The following is a 20,580-nucleotide window of genomic DNA, read 5'->3' on the forward strand; positions in this document are numbered from 1 at the left end:
TAATTTGGTCTGGGATATACTTAAAGTCAACATTCTGGTCCGCTCATACTTACGTTTTCATGACTTGTGTATACGGTGAAAACAGTCGTTCGGGGGGGGGGGGGCACACTCTTCCTCCCCAAATTTGTTTTTCAAGTATCCCAAAAGTGTCCCTTTTATTTTGGGGAAAGTGCCCTTTTCGCTTCAGCTAAGTGGCCCCTTTTCTTTGTTATACGTACCCTTCCTTTCCTCATATTAAGTGCTCCTTTCATATCTTATAAGTGTCCATATTCAAGGCTGATTGCTCATTTTACTTCAACAAGTGCCCAATTTTCTTTGTAATAATTACAATTTTCCTCTTCTTATAAGTTATATAGTACCCCTTTTCATCTCTAATATAGGTGTCCCTTTTACTTTGACACGTGCCCCTTTTCCCCTTTCTAATAAGTGCAATTTTCCCTTCAGAAAGTGCACATTTTCCTTTTGTAATAAATGCCTAGACCTATATAGAATAGAATAGAATAGAATATAATTGTATTGTCTTCTTGTTTGTTTGTTTGTTTGTTTGATTGATTTTATTTCTGCGTTCAAAAATATACAAATTCAAAGTCAAAGTACAAAATTTCGAACAATAACAAATACAATGAATACAATGTTTACAAAAGTAATTAAATGAAAAATCATGTTCAATTATATCATTCGATAAACCTGTACGAAGCATACAATAACATAAGAAATATGAAATATTTTCAATAAATTAGAGAGGTAATTCGGAATGCAGGAGACCACCATCGTGAGCGGTTAGGCTGGAGATGGATGGCGGCCTCGTAAAAAGAATTGGCGACATAACTCTCTTCGAAAAACTGAGTGACCAAGAGGGTGCGGTGCAAGTGCAGGTGCAGTGAGCAGTTGCATGATAAAGAATAAATAAGTCACGGTTTTGTTATACTAATTTAGAGAGGGGGAGCATATGATTGTATTATTTGTCGTTTAAGTGTAGCTTTTAAGGAGTAGATGGTTGAACAAGACTTTATGTTGTCGGGTAAATCATTCCAAATGTCCGGGCCAGAATGTCTAACAGATTTGTGTGTTATTGATAATTTGGGGTTTGTAAGATGGAAGTTTCCAGATATGCGAGTAGAGTATGAATGAACGGAATTATTAAACCTAAACATGTTATCAAAGGATGGTGGAAGCAGATTATTAATGTACTTAAACATAATAACTGCTACTTGAGTAGTGTTCAGATCGAAATTTTTTAGTGTTTTAAGTTTATAGAATAAAGGATCAGTGTGAGCTTCCGAAGAATGAAGAAACTTTCCTTCCAGGTGATATTACATAAACATTTCATAACTTATGCAAAATTTATAATATAAATACAATCATACCAAAATATTCAAATGCATACAAAATACAAAAGTATGAAATGAATAACATACATAGAATACAAATTACATAAAACATAAGGATAAATGGAGGAAAACATAAGGAAGAGATAGAGAAAGTGAAAAGAAAGAAGGAGAAAAGAGTTACAGAAAGAAAAAGGAGAGAGAGGGAGAGAAGGAGGTGAATTAGAGGAAGGTAAGCGAGAGTTAGAAGAGAAAGGAAAGAGGGAGAAACATATTGCTCCGATTGTCTCATTTTCGCTCGCGTGAACATTGTTTGTTGAAGTCGGTGGGATTTTTTTAATGTCGGTCGGCCAGCAATTTTTTTCCCTTCGAACTGTGACTTTTTATTGGACAAAGAAACATTTTTGAAAATTCAGACAATGATTTAGAGTCGATACAATGAACCGTCTTTTTTTCTAATAATTTAATGAAACCTTGAAGCTCCCGCACTTCGCGCGAGAGGGGATGAAACTGAATTCAGACAATTAGGATTAAGAGTAGAGAACGGTATACAACAAATCGTCTTCTTTCTATAATAACTTAATGAAAGGTCTAAGCTTCCGCGCTGCGCGTGGGATGGGGAAACTGAATTCAGGGGCAGAGGCAAAGGCCTTTCTCCACGATCCACATCTTGTGTGCATGAAAATTGCAACTGATATTCCTTCTTTTCTTTTCTTCTTTTGGTTCTTTCCCTTTCCTTCCTTCTCTCTTGTTTTGCGGGGGGGGGGGCACAGCATGGGCGGCACGGCCCTTTCGACCCCCTCCCGATCTCCTTCTTTTCCCCTTTTTCCTTTCTTCTTCCTTTCCTCTTCTCTCTTCTTTCCCTTTCCCTTCTTTTCTCTCCTTCTCTCTCTCTCTCTCTCTCTCTCTCTCTCTCTCTCTCTCTCTCTCTCTTTGTTTGCTGAGGGGCTAGGGGAGGGTAGGCGAAGGCCTTTCGCCCCCGATCCACACCGCGTTGGTGGGAAAAAAAACACAATTGATCTCCCGTACCTTTCTTTTCTTTCCCTTTTCCATCTATTCCTTTCTCTCTCTTTTAAGTTTGCTGTAGAAGGTGGGAGGCAAGGGCCATTTGCTGCCCCCCCCCCCCCGATCCGTAACTTGTTCGCGGGAAAACTGCAACTGATATCCCCTTTTTCCTTTCCTTCCTTTTATCTCGTCTTTTCCCTTTTTTCTTTACCTTCTCTTCCTTATCTCTTTCTTTTTGCTGGGAGGGGGGGGGGGGGGGGCAACAGCCTGGGAGGCAAAGGCCTTTCGCCCCCCCCCCCCCGATCACCTTCTTTTCCCCCTTTTCTTTTCTTCTTCCTCTTCTTCCTTTCCCTTACTCTCCGCTTTACCTTCTTTCTCTCTCTCTTCATTTTTTGTTGGCGGTTGGGGGGGGTCAAGGCCCTCTCGCTGCCCCCCCCCCCCACCCCTGGATCCGCGCCGGGAAGACCTGTAGTGTCATTCCTAGCTAGCTCGCAAAGCTGAATATGGGTTATCCAGTCGTTTCATTCATTAAGTATAATTATACTTGTAGTGACTATGTATACGTGTGGACTAGAGTACGGACATTCGGTGCGGCAGGCGGACTATTGGTGCGAGACCTCTTCCGCACAGATTGTCCGTCAGACATTTGAGACGCGCAGGGAAAGTATGATTTTTGGGGATGTGATATGATTCGAGTCTTCGATTGCGTATTGTCATTCAATTCCATTAAATTCAAATAATTTTATTTCATAACTCGATCAAAACATGTCGGCATAACAAGACCCCTGAACATCCAGTGGCTTTGCCCCCCTGGACCCCATCTAGGGCCCTAAGGCGGTCCACTGGATGCTAATCTGATGGAAATTTAATGCCCAAAACCCCTAAGCTTCTGGGGGCTCTTTCGTCCTCTTTGTGCATGGCTGATTGTCAACGAAACGGAGTTAAGTCTTTTGTCAAGTCTGCTCGTTGCTATGGCAGGCAACCAGTAAAAACCAATTCAAATAAACAGAACTTTGTTATTCCTGATTGAGGTGTCGTATGAAAGGGCAGAAAATAAACTTTCTAGAAATGTGATTTTCTCTTTGAAATTCAGATAACGCCCGCCAAATGACTTTTTGATACCCTCTCTTCAATTTGTTTTTAATCACTCGTGCGTGAAATATGCATCATATGAGTTACATCAAATGAAAGAGGAGGATCTATGCTTTACAAATATGTGTCATTTATTATTTATAATTGTGATTAATTCTCGGTTTCGTTTTTTCTGGGACGCACTGTATAGTAGGCCTACTTGCGATATGGGCACATGGTAATTTTCCTCGACAACATAAATATATTAAGATTTATTTCGTTAACATAGTCAATATCGTAGCTACACCCGTACAAATTAGTGCTCACCACCACCTCCCCCCACCCCCCCCCCCCCCCCGCCTTTTCGCCGGCTAATTCGCGGATAAACTTTTTCTCACGAAAAAAGAAATGAAGTGCTCATTACACCCCTCGCAATGACTCACTCTCACCTCTGGCTCAAAAGTGGCAACCCTATAAGAACCCCACCCCCCCCTCCCTCCTTAAAAGCTTGTACGGGCTTGAGCTATATATTTAACTGCAGGCACGTAGCTAGATTATTATTTTGGGGGCGGTGGTGAGTAAGCGAAGCGTGCGAATCACTTAAAGATAAAGACCAGTTATGGTCATGCGATTGCATTATGAAAGAGGCGTTGTGGAATCGATCAGAAAAGGTTGATCATCAAGCACATAGGCTAAGTATTGGTGTGTCCTCCAAGGATCAGGAATCATCAAATGATAAGAAATATTGGCCCAGTCTTGGTAATGTTATAAGCACTGTACACAGAAAGATGTTAATGGGACTACGCACACGTGCGCGACACATGACTGAGACCCCCGGGACATGAATATGGAAATTTGGAGGAAGTAAATATCATCAACCTTTAAGCATTTCAGTTTAACAAATGGTGGGGTAGCATGGTCACGATAACCAACTCGGGTACAAAATAGCGTACTGATTTCTTTTGCAGCAAAAGAATATTATTAGTCACACACTTGGATGTTGCCTACAAAATATTACAATAGGATATATGTGGTAAGATGAGACTATTATAAAGCATAACTAATATTTTATCAGAAACAAAACATTTTAATTCTATACAGTATGCCAATATTTCTGGAGATTGATGTAACGGTGTGTTTTACATGGTCGCTGCAGTCTTTTCAATGGTATAGACACCAGGGAACTTTGTACATGTCTTTCTCGCTGTAGAAAAAAAAAAATTATTCTATTATTTAGAGCAAGCTTATCATTAGATTTTCTACCTGTATAATATATCAATAGAATCATATCTATCATTAATTCTATGATTTATTTTCCCCGGGCTCCCCCTGGATCCGCCACTGGTCAAGGGCAGAGTCCCAGTAAGCTAAGGGGTTTCAGGCATTTAATTATCAATAATTCATTGCATTTTGCCCCGAACCCAACATAAAGGAATCCTCTATGTGGGCATTCCATTAACCATAATGCAGAGCCCTACAGAGGAATTTTTCCTGTTGGGGACCGGGGTGAAATGCAATGAATTATTGAAAAATTATTGCATTTTCTTTGTTTATAATTGTGATTAAGTTATGATAAAACATCGATAATTCTCAGTTTCTTTTTTATGTGACGCACTGCATATACTCAGTCTTATCTCAATACTTACGATAAAATATTGCAGAAGACTTTGACATTATCGAACATTACTTCCTTACCTGGTATCAAAGGCAACTTGAAAGTAAGACGTAGGTGTATTATACACAAATTAGTTTTGAAAACTAGCATTAATAGCAAACTAGCTAGGAAATGAAGTTAATATTTCTAAGGCTCGATGGAGGGGGTGCTAGGCTAGATGGAGAGGGTGCTAGGCTCGATGTAGTTAGTGCAAGTTTAAATGAAATCATGCATGCAAGGAGATAGATGGGGCTAATATCTCTAAGGCTCAATGGAGGGGGTGCTAGGCAATTTTAAATGAAATCATGCTAGGAGATATTATGGAGTTAATAATTAATGAGCGAGAACACTAACCGAAGTTCATCAAAATGAAACATAGTAGGCATGGGGCTTGTGTGGTCATCACACCATTGTTTAGAACAAGATTGTTTGGAACCGGCAACCTTGATAACTTGGCCAGTATGACGTGAAATTTCGGTACTTTATAATACATTATATCTGATATATTGGTAAAGAGTAGAGATTGTGAAAACTTTATGTAAAAATTAGTAACATTACAAAATATGCAAGTAGTCAAGAAATCCCTTACACGATCTTGGAAAAAAGATTGTGATAATTCTCTCGCGCTCTAACTCGCCCCCTCCCTCCCCCCTCTCTCTCTCTCATTTAGTTTTTTCACGTCTAGTGACATTCCTAAACATAAGCCTGGTATATAACCAAAACTTGATATTATGGAAGTAGGAGCAGATGTGCACAAAATAACCAAACATCATAATTCGACATGATCGGTATCAGAAGCTCCGAGAGAGATGAAATGAGACGGAGCCTAATTTGCGTCAACTACACTATATGAGATTGGAGGTGGCTTGTGTGGCAAGCTAAGGTACATTGCTATCTATGCGCATTACATTGATGTACAGAAACGTATACAATGCTCGAGGTGCATGCCGGGAAGGCGTATGAAAGATGACGTAATGGTATCGAAATATAAGAAAGGAAAACAACTTCAGTTCAAGACAGTTCAAAATAATGCTGGGAAATGGAAATTAAAATGATACCGTTTGTAAAAAAAACCAGTTAGATATGGTTTTTGGACAAGAAGCATGAGATAATTTATTCATTGCTCGGCAATCTGGACTGTATTTGAAACAGAGCATCCAATATTCCTGACATTTAAATAGTATACTGTCAATGAAAAAATATAACTAAAAAAAATAATAATAATGGACCTCTTCATCCAAGGCTGTGTGTCTTTGTCGAGCACAAAATGATTCTGCTCGGGTATGCAGGCCAGTTGTTAGCCCATATTGGGCTTGAATAGACTTGAATTGAAAGACCCTTTGTTTCACCTCGCGAAGTTTGGGCGCTTTCATATGAGGAGTAAAACCTTGCCCATCATTGAATTCATGTTGTAAGGTTGTTTACAGACTGGAAAATGATAGCATGGGAGCGTACAGATTGAATAAAGGAAGAAAGTAGTACTGAAAATGTAAAAATCTTGTTTAACCTGGCAATAAGGGACTCTTGAATGTAGTTTAAAAATTGGACATGACTTTGGGGCTAACGCTACCGGCCACCGGCTACGCTGACGACCGCCAGCTAGCTGACGACCGCCAGCTAGCTGACGACCGCCAGCTAGCTGACGACCGCCAGCTAGCTGACGACCGCCAGCTAGCTGACGACCGCCAGCTAGCTGACGACCGCCAGCTAGCTGACGACCGCCAGCTAGCTGACGACCGCCAGCTAGCTGACGACCGCCAGCTAGCTGACGACCGCCAGCTAGCTAAAAAGAAAAAAAAAAAAAAAAAAAAGACGCCCCCCCCCCAAAAAAAAGACCCCCCCCCAAAGGGGCTCCCTAACAGTTTTTTCCTACACTCAGCTGCTCCCCCCTTACAATAGGACTTTCAATATCTGGATTTTGGGCTTTAAAATAAAATACACTAGCTGGGGATCGAACCCGATACCTTCCACTTACTAGGCGATTGCTTATCCACGAGACCACTTTGCCTCACTGCGATTACCTGGTTCACTTTTAGTTGTTAACACTGTGCTTTTAGTTGTTAACACTTTCAGCTAGCTGACGACAGGCGCAGCTACCCCCTAAAGGCAGACGCGGATCCAGGGGCCGGGAGGGCCTTGCCCCCCCCCCCCCCCCGCAAAAAAAAAGAGAGAGAGAGAGAGAAGGAAAAGAAGGAGAAGGGAAAGAGGAGAGAAAGGGAAAGAAAAAAGAGGAAGAGGAAGAAGAAGGAAGAAAAAAAAGGGGGGGGGGAAGAAGCAGACCAAGGGCCGAAATGGTCTTGGATCCCAGCTGTCACCCCCCCCCCCCCCCACACATTAAAAAATAAGAGAGAATGATGAAAAGGGAAAGAAAAAGGAAAAGAAGAGATAAAGGGAGGGAAAAAAGGAAGAAGAAAAGAAAAGAAGCGGGATATCAGTTGCAATTTTGCCGCCAACAAGTTGTAGTTCAGAGGGGCCAAAAGGCCCTAGACCCCACACCAATTAACGCTACGCTCTGCCTTATCGTAAATACCTCTCCCCCAACCTACTTAGAGAAACGTTCAGCGGGGCCTGCATGTAAAAGTGGGTGGTGCGGATTTTTTTTCTACCACCCCCCCCCCAAAAAAAACATTTTTGCTTATTTCGCCACTGCCGGTGTCACCATTACGTACCAATATTTGGCTAGCATAATTCCAAATTGGGCCCCCCTAACAAATCCTAGATCCGTGCCTGGTGCCCCCCAAAGAGGCTACTCAACAGTTTTTTTTCTACACTGCCCCCCCCCTCCCCCCACCAAAGGCCCATTTGTTCTTTTTGAGGAATCCATTGACATATTGTGCTTTGGAACCCTTTCCGTTACACCAACAACAACAACAATAATTATTTTATCACCCAAAATTGGACAATTATTAACTTTTAATATCTGGCTTTCCCGCCAAAATATTTGAATTAATTGTAAATATGTGGATTGAGATTCTCAGACCTTATTTGATTAATGGGGGTATTGGATTCTCTTTTCTTGTCTCTTTCTGGCTCTCTTTCTTTCTTTCTCTTTCTATCTCACCTTCTCATTCAGACTGAAAAGGTATTGAATATGATTATGTTTGATGGATAAAACAGAATAATATTGCTGTCCTTTGTGTACTTCGTATAATACTTTACTTTGTTTACAAGTTCATTATAAGCTCATTGTATCGATCGATTAAAAGAATAGCAATAATTATGTACTTTGAGTGACATAAAAATGGGTTAAAATCATTTTTAGCTTTTGTTTAAGTAAAACAAAACAGAAGGAAAAAGTTGCACTAGCTGGGTTTCGAACCCGAAACCTTCCAGTTACCAGGCGATCGCCTATCCACGAGACTAATGTGTCCAACTGCCAATCAGCATGAGTTTTTCCCTGTTAATACTTATTGTTGTATGTGTAGCAAAGGAGGTATTCTAAATAAATCAGAGAGTCACTTGTTAAAGAAAAAGTATCACGTGTCCTTTTCTCCTTTGTTGAAGAGGTGGGGGGGGGGTGTCCACTTAAAAAGAGATAAACAAGTCAATACAATGGGGTGACGAACAAAATGGTAAAAATAACATATGGGGTATAAATAGGAGTAGCTGTGAATCAAACCAAGTACATTTACATTTGCATTTGCATTATGAAGCGATCAGTCTTATCCACTAGACCACTTTAATTACCTCACTGCCATTACCTGGTTCACTTCTTGTTGTTAAAATAACATACGTTTTTTTTGTTTCAAGATTTAAACAAAAATATGGACTGGCTGGGTATCGAATCCGATACCTTCCAATTACTAGGCGGTCGCCTATCCACACTTTGCCTCACTGCGATTACCTGGTTCGCTTTTAGTTGTTAACACTTTCTGATGCTGATTTAATGATTGTTATGTTTTGAAACAGGTGCATTCAAACTAACATGCCATTGAAAGTAACATTCCGTTGAAGCTAACTTAGAAATGCAGTGCAGCTGTATTTAGGCACTGCTCATTGTTATTCATAATTATTAAAGATGCAGGCTCTTCGATTCAGTTTTTTTTAATAGCTCGCATCGGCTATATTTGAATATTTACGTAACAAACTACTCAGCTCTTTCTAACATGGCATCAATTAATGAATTGAATAAAAGAACGGACACTCCCTTCATCGAGTGAATACTTTCGTCATTGCGAGGATTTCCAAAGACTGAGGTAGAAATAGCATTCCTGACAATGCAACAATGACCGCATTATTTTGATGACGTAATGGTATCGAAATATAAGAAAGGAAAACAACTTCAGTTCAAGACAGTTCAAAATAATGCTGGGAAATGGAAATTAAAATGATACCGTTTGTAAAAAAAACCAGTTAGATATGGTTTTTGGACAAGAAGCATGAGATAATTTATTCATTGCTCGGCAATCTGGACTGTATTTGAAACAGAGCATCCAATATTCCTGACATTTAAATAGTATACTGTCAATGAAAAAATATAACTAAAAAAAATAATAATAATGGACCTCTTCATCCAAGGCTGTGTGTCTTTGTCGAGCACAAAATGATTCTGCTCGGGTATGCAGGCCAGTTGTTAGCCCATATTGGGCTTGAATAGACTTGAATTGAAAGACCCTTTGTTTCACCTCGCGAAGTTTGGGCGCTTTCATATGAGGAGTAAAACCTTGCCCATCATTGAATTCATGTTGTAAGGTTGTTTACAGACTGGAAAATGATAGCATGGGAGCGTACAGATTGAATAAAGGAAGAAAGTAGTACTGAAAATGTAAAAATCTTGTTTAACCTGGCAATAAGGGACTCTTGAATGTAGTTTAAAAATTGGACATGACTTTGGGGCTAACGCTACCGGCCACCGGCTACGCTGACGACCGCTGACGACCGCCAGCTAGCTGACGACCGCCAGCTAGCTGACGACCGCCAGCTAGCTGACGACCGCCAGCTAAAAAGAAAAAAAAAAAAAAAAAAAAAAGACGCCCCCCCCAAAAAAAAAAAGACCCCCCCCAAAGGGGCTCCCTAACAGTTTTTTCCTACACTCAGCTGCTCCCCCCTTACAATAGGACTTTCAATATCTGGATTTTGGGCTTTAAAATAAAATACACTAGCTGGGGATCGAACCCGATACCTTCCACTTACTAGGCGATTGCTTATCCACGAGACCACTTTGCCTCACTGCGATTACCTGGTTCACTTTTAGTTGTTAACACTGTGCTTTTAGTTGTTAACACTTTCAGCTAGCTGACGACAGGCGCAGCTACCCCCTAAAGGCAGACGCGGATCCAGGGGCCGGGAGGGCCTTGCCCCCCCCCCCCCCCCCCCCCTCCCGCAAAAAAAGAGAGAGAGAGAGAGAAGGAAAAGAAGGAGAAGGGAAAGAGGAGAGAAAGGGAAAGAAAAAAGAGGAAGAGGAAGAAGAAGGAAGAAAAAAAAGGGGGGGGGGGAAGAAGCAGACCAAGGGCCGAAATGGTCTTGGATCCCAGCTGTCACCCCCCCCCCCCCCCACACCATTAAAAAATAAGAGAGAATGATGAAAAGGGAAAGAAAAAGGAAAAGAAGAGATAAAGGGAGGGAAAAAAAGGAAGAAGAAAAGAAAAGAAGCGGGATATCAGTTGCAATTTTGCCGCCAACAAGTTGTAGTTCAGAGGGGCCAAAAGGCCCTAGACCCCACACCAATTAACGCTACGCTCTGCCTTATCGTAAATACCTCTCCCCCAACCTACTTAGAGAAACGTTCAGCGGGGCCTGCATGTAAAAGTGGGTGGTGCGGATTTTTTTTCTACCACCCCCCCCCAAAAAAAAACATTTTTGCTTATTTCGCCACTGCCGGTGTCACCATTACGTACCAATATTTGGCTAGCATAATTCCAAATTGGGCCCCCCTAACAAATCCTAGATCCGTGCCTGGTGCCCCCAAAGAGGCTAAAGAGGCTACTCAACAGTTTTTTTTCTACACTGCCCCCCCCCCCTCCCCCCACCAAAGGCCCATTTGTTCTTTTTGAGGAATCCATTGACATATTGTGCTTTGGAACCCTTTCCGTTACACCAACAACAACAACAATAATTATTTTATCACCCCAAAATTGGACAATTATTAACTTTTAATATCTGGCTTTCCCGCCAAAATATTTGAATTAATTGTAAATATGTGGATTGAGATTCTCAGACCTTATTTGATTAATGGGGGTATTGGATTCTCTTTTCTTGTCTCTTTCTGGCTCTCTTTCTTTCTTTCTCTTTCTATCTCACCTTCTCATTCAGACTGAAAAGGTATTGAATATGATTATGTTTGATGGATAAAACAGAATAATATTGCTGTCCTTTGTGTACTTCGTATAATACTTTACTTTGTTTACAAGTTCATTATAAGCTCATTGTATCGATCGATTAAAAGAATAGCAATAATTATGTACTTTGAGTGACATAAAAATGGGTTAAAATCATTTTTAGCTTTTGTTTAAGTAAAACAAAACAGAAGGAAAAAGTTGCACTAGCTGGGTTTCGAACCCGAAACCTTCCAGTTACCAGGCGATCGCCTATCCACGAGACTAATGTGTCCAACTGCCAATCAGCATGAGTTTTTCCCTGTTAATACTTATTGTTGTATGTGTAGCAAAGGAGGTATTCTAAATAAATCAGAGAGTCACTTGTTAAAGAAAAAGTATCACGTGTCCTTTTCTCCTTTGTTGAAGAGGTGGGGGGGGGGGGTGTCCACTTAAAAAGAGATAAACAAGTCAATACAATGGGGTGACGAACAAAATGGTAAAAATAACATATGGGGTATAAATAGGAGTAGCTGTGAATCAAACCAAGTACATTTACATTTGCATTTGCATTATGAAGCGATCAGTCTTATCCACTAGACCACTTTAATTACCTCACTGCCATTACCTGGTTCACTTCTTGTTGTTAAAATAACATACGTTTTTTTTGTTTCAAGATTTAAACAAAAATATGGACTGGCTGGGTATCGAATCCGATACCTTCCAATTACTAGGCGGTCGCCTATCCACACTTTGCCTCACTGCGATTACCTGGTTCGCTTTTAGTTGTTAACACTTTCTGATGCTGATTTAATGATTGTTATGTTTTGAAACAGGTGCATTCAAACTAACATGCCATTGAAAGTAACATTCCGTTGAAGCTAACTTAGAAATGCAGTGCAGCTGTATTTAGGCACTGCTCATTGTTATTCATAATTATTAAAGATGCAGGCTCTTCGATTCAGTTTTTTTTAATAGCTCGCATCGGCTATATTTGAATATTTACGTAACAAACTACTCAGCTCTTTCTAACATGGCATCAATTAATGAATTGAATAAAAGAACGGACACTCCCTTCATCGAGTGAATACTTTCGTCATTGCGAGGATTTCCAAAGACTGAGGTAGAAATAGCATTCCTGACAATGCAACAATGACCGCATTATTTTGATGACGTAATGGTATCGAAATATAAGAAAGGAAAACAACTTCAGTTCAAGACAGTTCAAAATAATGCTGGGAAATGGAAATTAAAATGATACCGTTTGTAAAAAAAACCAGTTAGATATGGTTTTTGGACAAGAAGCATGAGATAATTTATTCATTGCTCGGCAATCTGGACTGTATTTGAAACAGAGCATCCAATATTCCTGACATTTAAATAGTATACTGTCAATGAAAAAATATAACTAAAAAAAATAATAATAATGGACCTCTTCATCCAAGGCTGTGTGTCTTTGTCGAGCACAAAATGATTCTGCTCGGGTATGCAGGCCAGTTGTTAGCCCATATTGGGCTTGAATAGACTTGAATTGAAAGACCCTTTGTTTCACCTCGCGAAGTTTGGGCGCTTTCATATGAGGAGTAAAACCTTGCCCATCATTGAATTCATGTTGTAAGGTTGTTTACAGACTGGAAAATGATAGCATGGGAGCGTACAGATTGAATAAAGGAAGAAAGTAGTACTGAAAATGTAAAAATCTTGTTTAACCTGGCAATAAGGGACTCTTGAATGTAGTTTAAAAATTGGACATGACTTTGGGGCTAACGCTACCGGCCACGGCTACGCTGACGACCGCCAGCTAGCTGACGACCGCCAGCTAGCTGACGACCGCCAGCTAGCTGACGACCGCCAGCTAGCTGACGACCGCCAGCTAGCTGACGACCGCCAGCTAGCTGACGACCGCCAGCTAGCTGACGACCGCCAGCTAGCTGACGACCGCCAGCTAGCTGACGACCGCCAGCTAAAAAGAAAAAAAAAAAAAAAAAAAGACGCCCCCCCCCCCAAAAAAAAGACCCCCCCCAAAGGGGCTCCCTAACAGTTTTTTCCTACACTCAGCTGCTCCCCCCTTACAATAGGACTTTCAATATCTGGATTTTGGGCTTTAAAATAAAATACACTAGCTGGGGATCGAACCCGATACCTTCCACTTACTAGGCGATTGCTTATCCACGAGACCACTTTGCCTCACTGCGATTACCTGGTTCACTTTTAGTTGTTAACACTGTGCTTTTAGTTGTTAACACTTTCAGCTAGCTGACGACAGGCGCAGCTACCCCCTAAAGGCAGACGCGGATCCAGGGGCCGGGAGGGCCTTGCCCCCCCCCCCCCCCCCCTCCCGCAAAAAAAGAGAGAGAGAGAGAGAAGGAAAAGAAGGAGAAGGGAAAGAGGAGAGAAAGGGAAAGAAAAAAGAGGAAGAGGAAGAAGAAGGAAGAAAAAAAAGGGGGGGGGGAAGAAGCAGACCAAGGGCCGAAATGGTCTTGGATCCCAGCTGTCACCCCCCCCCCCCCACACCATTAAAAAATAAGAGAGAATGATGAAAAGGGAAAGAAAAAGGAAAAGAAGAGATAAAGGGAGGGAAAAAAGGAAGAAGAAAAGAAAAGAAGCGGGATATCAGTTGCAATTTTGCCGCCAACAAGTTGTAGTTCAGAGGGGCCAAAAGGCCCTAGACCCCCACCAATTAACGCTACGCTCTGCCTTATCGTAAATACCTCTCCCCCAACCTACTTAGAGAAACGTTCAGCGGGGCCTGCATGTAAAAGTGGGTGGTGCGGATTTTTTTTCTACCACCCCCCCCCCCAAAAAAAACATTTTTGCTTATTTCGCCACTGCCGGTGTCACCATTACGTACCAATATTTGGCTAGCATAATTCCAAATTGGGCCCCCCTAACAAATCCTAGATCCGTGCCTGGTGCCCCCAAAGAGGCTACTCAACAGTTTTTTTCTACACTGCCCCCCCCCCTCCCCCCACCAAAGGCCCATTTGTTCTTTTTGAGGAATCCATTGACATATTGTGCTTTGGAACCCTTTCCGTTACACCAACAACAACAACAATAATTATTTTATCACCCCAAAATTGGACAATTATTAACTTTTAATATCTGGCTTTCCCGCCAAAATATTTGAATTAATTGTAAATATGTGGATTGAGATTCTCAGACCTTATTTGATTAATGGGGGTATTGGATTCTCTTTTCTTGTCTCTTTCTGGCTCTCTTTCTTTCTTTCTCTTTCTATCTCACCTTCTCATTCAGACTGAAAAGGTATTGAATATGATTATGTTTGATGGATAAAACAGAATAATATTGCTGTCCTTTGTGTACTTCGTATAATACTTTACTTTGTTTACAAGTTCATTATAAGCTCATTGTATCGATCGATTAAAAGAATAGCAATAATTATGTACTTTGAGTGACATAAAAATGGGTTAAAATCATTTTTAGCTTTTGTTTAAGTAAAACAAAACAGAAGGAAAAAGTTGCACTAGCTGGGTTTCGAACCCGAAACCTTCCAGTTACCAGGCGATCGCCTATCCACGAGACTAATGTGTCCAACTGCCAATCAGCATGAGTTTTTCCCTGTTAATACTTATTGTTGTATGTGTAGCAAAGGAGGTATTCTAAATAAATCAGAGAGTCACTTGTTAAAGAAAAAGTATCACGTGTCCTTTTCTCCTTTGTTGAAGAGGTGGGGGGGGGGGGGTGTCCACTTAAAAAGAGATAAACAAGTCAATACAATGGGGTGACGAACAAAATGGTAAAAATAACATATGGGGTATAAATAGGAGTAGCTGTGAATCAAACCAAGTACATTTACATTTGCATTTGCATTATGAAGCGATCAGTCTTATCCACTAGACCACTTTAATTACCTCACTGCCATTACCTGGTTCACTTCTTGTTGTTAAAATAACATACGTTTTTTTTGTTTCAAGATTTAAACAAAAATATGGACTGGCTGGGTATCGAATCCGATACCTTCCAATTACTAGGCGGTCGCCTATCCACACTTTGCCTCACTGCGATTACCTGGTTCGCTTTTAGTTGTTAACACTTTCTGATGCTGATTTAATGATTGTTATGTTTTGAAACAGGTGCATTCAAACTAACATGCCATTGAAAGTAACATTCCGTTGAAGCTAACTTAGAAATGCAGTGCAGCTGTATTTAGGCACTGCTCATTGTTATTCATAATTATTAAAGATGCAGGCTCTTCGATTCAGTTTTTTTTAATAGCTCGCATCGGCTATATTTGAATATTTACGTAACAAACTACTCAGCTCTTTCTAACATGGCATCAATTAATGAATTGAATAAAAGAACGGACACTCCCTTCATCGAGTGAATACTTTCGTCATTGCGAGGATTTCCAAAGACTGAGGTAGAAATAGCATTCCTGACAATGCAACAATGACCGCATTATTTTGATGACGTAATGGTATCGAAATATAAGAAAGGAAAACAACTTCAGTTCAAGACAGTTCAAAATAATGCTGGGAAATGGAAATTAAAATGATACCGTTTGTAAAAAAAACCAGTTAGATATGGTTTTTGGACAAGAAGCATGAGATAATTTATTCATTGCTCGGCAATCTGGACTGTATTTGAAACAGAGCATCCAATATTCCTGACATTTAAATAGTATACTGTCAATGAAAAAATATAACTAAAAAAAATAATAATAATGGACCTCTTCATCCAAGGCTGTGTGTCTTTGTCGAGCACAAAATGATTCTGCTCGGGTATGCAGGCCAGTTGTTAGCCCATATTGGGCTTGAATAGACTTGAATTGAAAGACCCTTTGTTTCACCTCGCGAAGTTTGGGCGCTTTCATATGAGGAGTAAAACCTTGCCCATCATTGAATTCATGTTGTAAGGTTGTTTACAGACTGGAAAATGATAGCATGGGAGCGTACAGATTGAATAAAGGAAGAAAGTAGTACTGAAAATGTAAAAATCTTGTTTAACCTGGCAATAAGGGACTCTTGAATGTAGTTTAAAAATTGGACATGACTTTGGGGCTAACGCTACCGGCCACCGGCTACGCTGACGACGACCGCCAGCTAGCTGACGACCGCCAGCTAGCTGACGACCGCCAGCTAAAAAGAAAAAAAAAAAAAAAAAAAAAAGGACGCCCCCCCCCCCCAAAAAACGACCCCCCCCAAAGGGACCTCCACTAACAGTTTTTTCCTACACTCAGCTGCTCCCCCCTACTAGGACTTTCAATATCTGGACGACCGCCAGCTAGCTGACGACCGCCAGCTAAAAAGAAAAAAAAAAAAAAAAAAAAAGACGCCCCCCCCAAAAAAAAAAAGACCCCCCCCCCAAAGGGGCTCCCTAACAGTTTTTTCCTACACTCAGCTGCTCCCCCCTTACAATAGGACTTTCAATATCTGGATTTTGGGCTTTAAAATAAAATACACTAGCTGGGGATCGAACCCGATACCTTCCACTTACTAGGCGATTGCTTATCCACGAGACCACTTTGCCTCACTGCGATTACCTGGTTCACTTTTAGTTGTTAACACTGTGCTTTTAGTTGTTAACACTTTCAGCTAGCTGACGACAGGCGCAGCTACCCCCTAAAGGCAGACGCGGATCAGGGGCCGGGAGGGCCTTGCCCCCCCCCCCCCCCCCCCCCCCCCACAAAAAAAGAGAGAGAGAGAGAGAAGGAAAAGAAGGAGAAGGGAAAGAGGAGAGAAAGGGAAAGAAAAAAGAGGAAGAGGAAGAAGAAGGAAGAAAAAAAAGGGGGGGGGGGAAGAAGCAGACCAAGGGCCGAAATGGTCTTGGATCCCAGCTGTCACCCCCCCCCCCCCCCACACCATTAAAAAATAAGAGAGAATGATGAAAAGGGAAAGAAAAAGGAAAAGAAAAGAAGAGATAAAGGGAGGGAAAAAAGGAAGAAGAAGAAAAGAAAAGAAGCGGGATATCAGTTGCAATTTTGCCGCCAACAAGTTGTAGTTCAGAGGGGCCAAAGGCCCTAGACCCCACACCAATTAACGCTACGCTCTGCCTTATCGTAAATACCTCTCCCCCAACCTACTTAGAGAAACGTTCAGCGGGGCCTGCATGTAAAAGTGGGTGGTGCGGATTTTTTTTTTTTCTACCCCCCCCCCAAAAAAAACATTTTTGCTTATTTCGCCACTGCCGGTGTCACCATTACGTACCAATATTTGGCTAGCATAATTCCAAATTGGGCCCCCCTAACAAATCCTAGATCCGTGCCTGGTGCCCCCCAAAGAGGCTACCTCAACAGTTTTTTTTTCTACACTGCCCCCCCCCCTCCCCCCACCAAAGGCCCATTTGTTCTTTTTGAGGAATCCATTGACATATTGTGCTTTGGAACCCTTTCCGTTACACCAACAACAACAACAATAATTATTTTATCACCCCAAAATTGGACAATTATTAACTTTTAATATCTGGCTTTCCCGCCAAAATATTTGAATTAATTGTAAATATGTGGATTGAGATTCTCAGACCTTATTTGATTAATGGGGGTATTGGATTCTCTTTTCTTGTCTCTTTCTGGCTCTCTTTCTTTCTTTCTCTTTCTATCTCACCTTCTCATTCAGACTGAAAAGGTATTGAATATGATTATGTTTGATGGATAAAACAGAATAATATTGCTGTCCTTTGTGTACTTCGTATAATACTTTACTTTGTTTACAAGTTCATTATAAGCTCATTGTATCGATCGATTAAAAGAATAGCAATAATTATGTACTTTGAGTGACATAAAAATGGGTTAAAATCATTTTTAGCTTTTGTTTAAGTAAAACAAAACAGAAGGAAAAAGTTGCACTAGCTGGGTTTCGAACCCGAAACCTTCCAGTTACCAGGCGATCGCCTATCCACGAGACTAATGTGTCCAACTGCCAATCAGCATGAGTTTTTCCCTGTTAATACTTATTGTTGTATGTGTAGCAAAGGAGGTATTCTAAATAAATCAGAGAGTCACTTGTTAAAGAAAAAGTATCACGTGTCCTTTTCTCCTTGTTGAAGAGGTGGGGGGGGGGGGGGGTGTCCACTTAAAAAGAGATAAACAAGTCAATACAATGGGGGTGACGAACAAAATGGTAAAAATAACATATGGGGTATAAATAGGAGTAGCTGTGAATCAAACCAAGTACATTTACATTTGCATTTGCATTATGAAGCGATCAGTCTTATCCACTAGACCACTTTAATTACCTCACTGCCATTACCTGGTTCACTTCTTGTTGTTAAAATAACATACGTTTTTTTTGTTTCAAGATTTAAACAAAAATATGGACTGGCTGGGTATCGAATCCGATACCTTCCAATTACTAGGCGGTCGCCTATCCACACTTTGCCTCACTGCGATTACCTGGTTCGCTTTTAGTTGTTAACACTTTCTGATGCTGATTTAATGATTGTTATGTTTTGAAACAGGTGCATTCAAACTAACATGCCATTGAAAGTAACATTCCGTTGAAGCTAACTTAGAAATGCAGTGCAGCTGTATTTAGGCACTGCTCATTGTTATTCATAATTATTAAAGATGCAGGCTCTTCGATTCAGTTTTTTTTAATAGCTCGCATCGGCTATATTTGAATATTTACGTAACAAACTACTCAGCTCTTTCTAACATGGCATCAATTAATGAATTGAATAAAAGAACGGACACTCCCTTCATCGAGTGAATACTTTCGTCATTGCGAGGATTTCCAAAGACTGAGGTAGAAATAGCATTCCTGACAATGCAACAATGACCGCATTATTTTGATGACGTAATGGTATCGAAATATAAGAAAGGAAAACAACTTCAGTTCAAGACAGTTCAAAATAATGCTGGGAAATGGAAATTAAAATGATACCGTTTGTAAAAAAAACCAGTTAGATATGGTTTTTGGACAAGAAGCATGAGATAATTTATTCATTGCTCGGCAATCTGGACTGTATTTGAAACAGAGCATCCAATATTCCTGACATTTAAATAGTATACTGTCAATGAAAAAATATAACTAAAAAAAATAATAATAATGGACCTCTTCATCCAAGGCTGTGTGTCTTTGTCGAGCACAAAATGATTCTGCTCGGGTATGCAGGCCAGTTGTTAGCCATATTGGGCTTGAATAGACTTGAATTGAAAGACCCTTTGTTTCACCTCGCGAAGTTTGGGCGCTTTCATATGAGGAGTAAAACCTTGCCCATCATTGAATTCATGTTGTAAGGTTGTTTACAGACTGGAAAATGATAGCATGGGAGCGTACAGATTGAATAAAGGAAGAAAGTAGTACTGAAAATGTAAAAAATCTTGTTTAACCTGGCAATAAGGGACTCTTGAATGTAGTTTAAAAATTGGACATGACTTTGGGGCTAACGCTACCGGCCACGGCTACGCTGACGACCGCCAGCTAGCTGACGACCGCAGCTAGCTGACGACGCCAGCTAGCTGACGACCGCCAGCTAGCTGACGACCGCCAGCTAGCTGACGACCGCCAGCTAGCTGACGACCGCCAGCTAGCTGACGACCGCCAGCTAGCTGACGACGCCAGCTAGCTGACGACGCCAGCTAGCTGACGACACGCCAGCTAGCTGACGACCGCCAGCTAGCTGACGACCGCCAGCTAGCTGACGACCGCCAGCTAGCTGACGACCCGCCCCCTAGCTGACGACCGCCAGCTAAAAAGAAAAAAAAAAAAAAAAAAAAAAAAGACGCCCCCCCCCCAAAAAAAAGACCCCCCCCCCCAAAGGGGCTCCCTAACAGTTTTTCCTACACTCAGCTGCTCCCCCCTTACAATAGGACTTTCAATATCTGGATTTTGGGCTTTAAACAAAATACACTAGCTGGGGATCGAACCCGATACCTTCCACTTACTAGGCAATTGCTTATCCACGAGACCATCTGCCTCACTGCGATTACCTGGTTCACTTTAGTTGTTAACACTGTGCTTTTAGTTGTTAACACTTTCAGCTAGCTGACGACAGGCGCAGCTACCCCCTAAAGGCAGACGCGGATCCAGGGGCCGGGAGGTCCTTGCCCCCCCCCCCCCCAAAAAAAAAAAAAGAGAGAGAGAAAAGGAAAAGAAGGAAAGGGAAAGAAAAAAGAGGAAGAGGAAGAAGAAGGGAAAAAAAAAGGGGGGGGGAAGAAGCAGACCAAGGGCCGAAATGGTCTTGGATCCCAGCTGTCACCCCCCCCCCCCCACACACCATTAAAAATAGAGAGAATGATGAAAAGGGAAAGAAAAAGGAAAAGAAGAGATAAAGGGAGGGAAAAAAGGAAGAAGAAAAGAAAAGAAGC

This window comes from Strongylocentrotus purpuratus, unplaced genomic scaffold (genome assembly GCF_000002235.5).
Source record: "Strongylocentrotus purpuratus isolate Spur 01 unplaced genomic scaffold, Spur_5.0 spur5_scaffold_13, whole genome shotgun sequence".
Taxonomy (NCBI): Eukaryota; Metazoa; Echinodermata; class Echinoidea; order Camarodonta; family Strongylocentrotidae; genus Strongylocentrotus; species Strongylocentrotus purpuratus.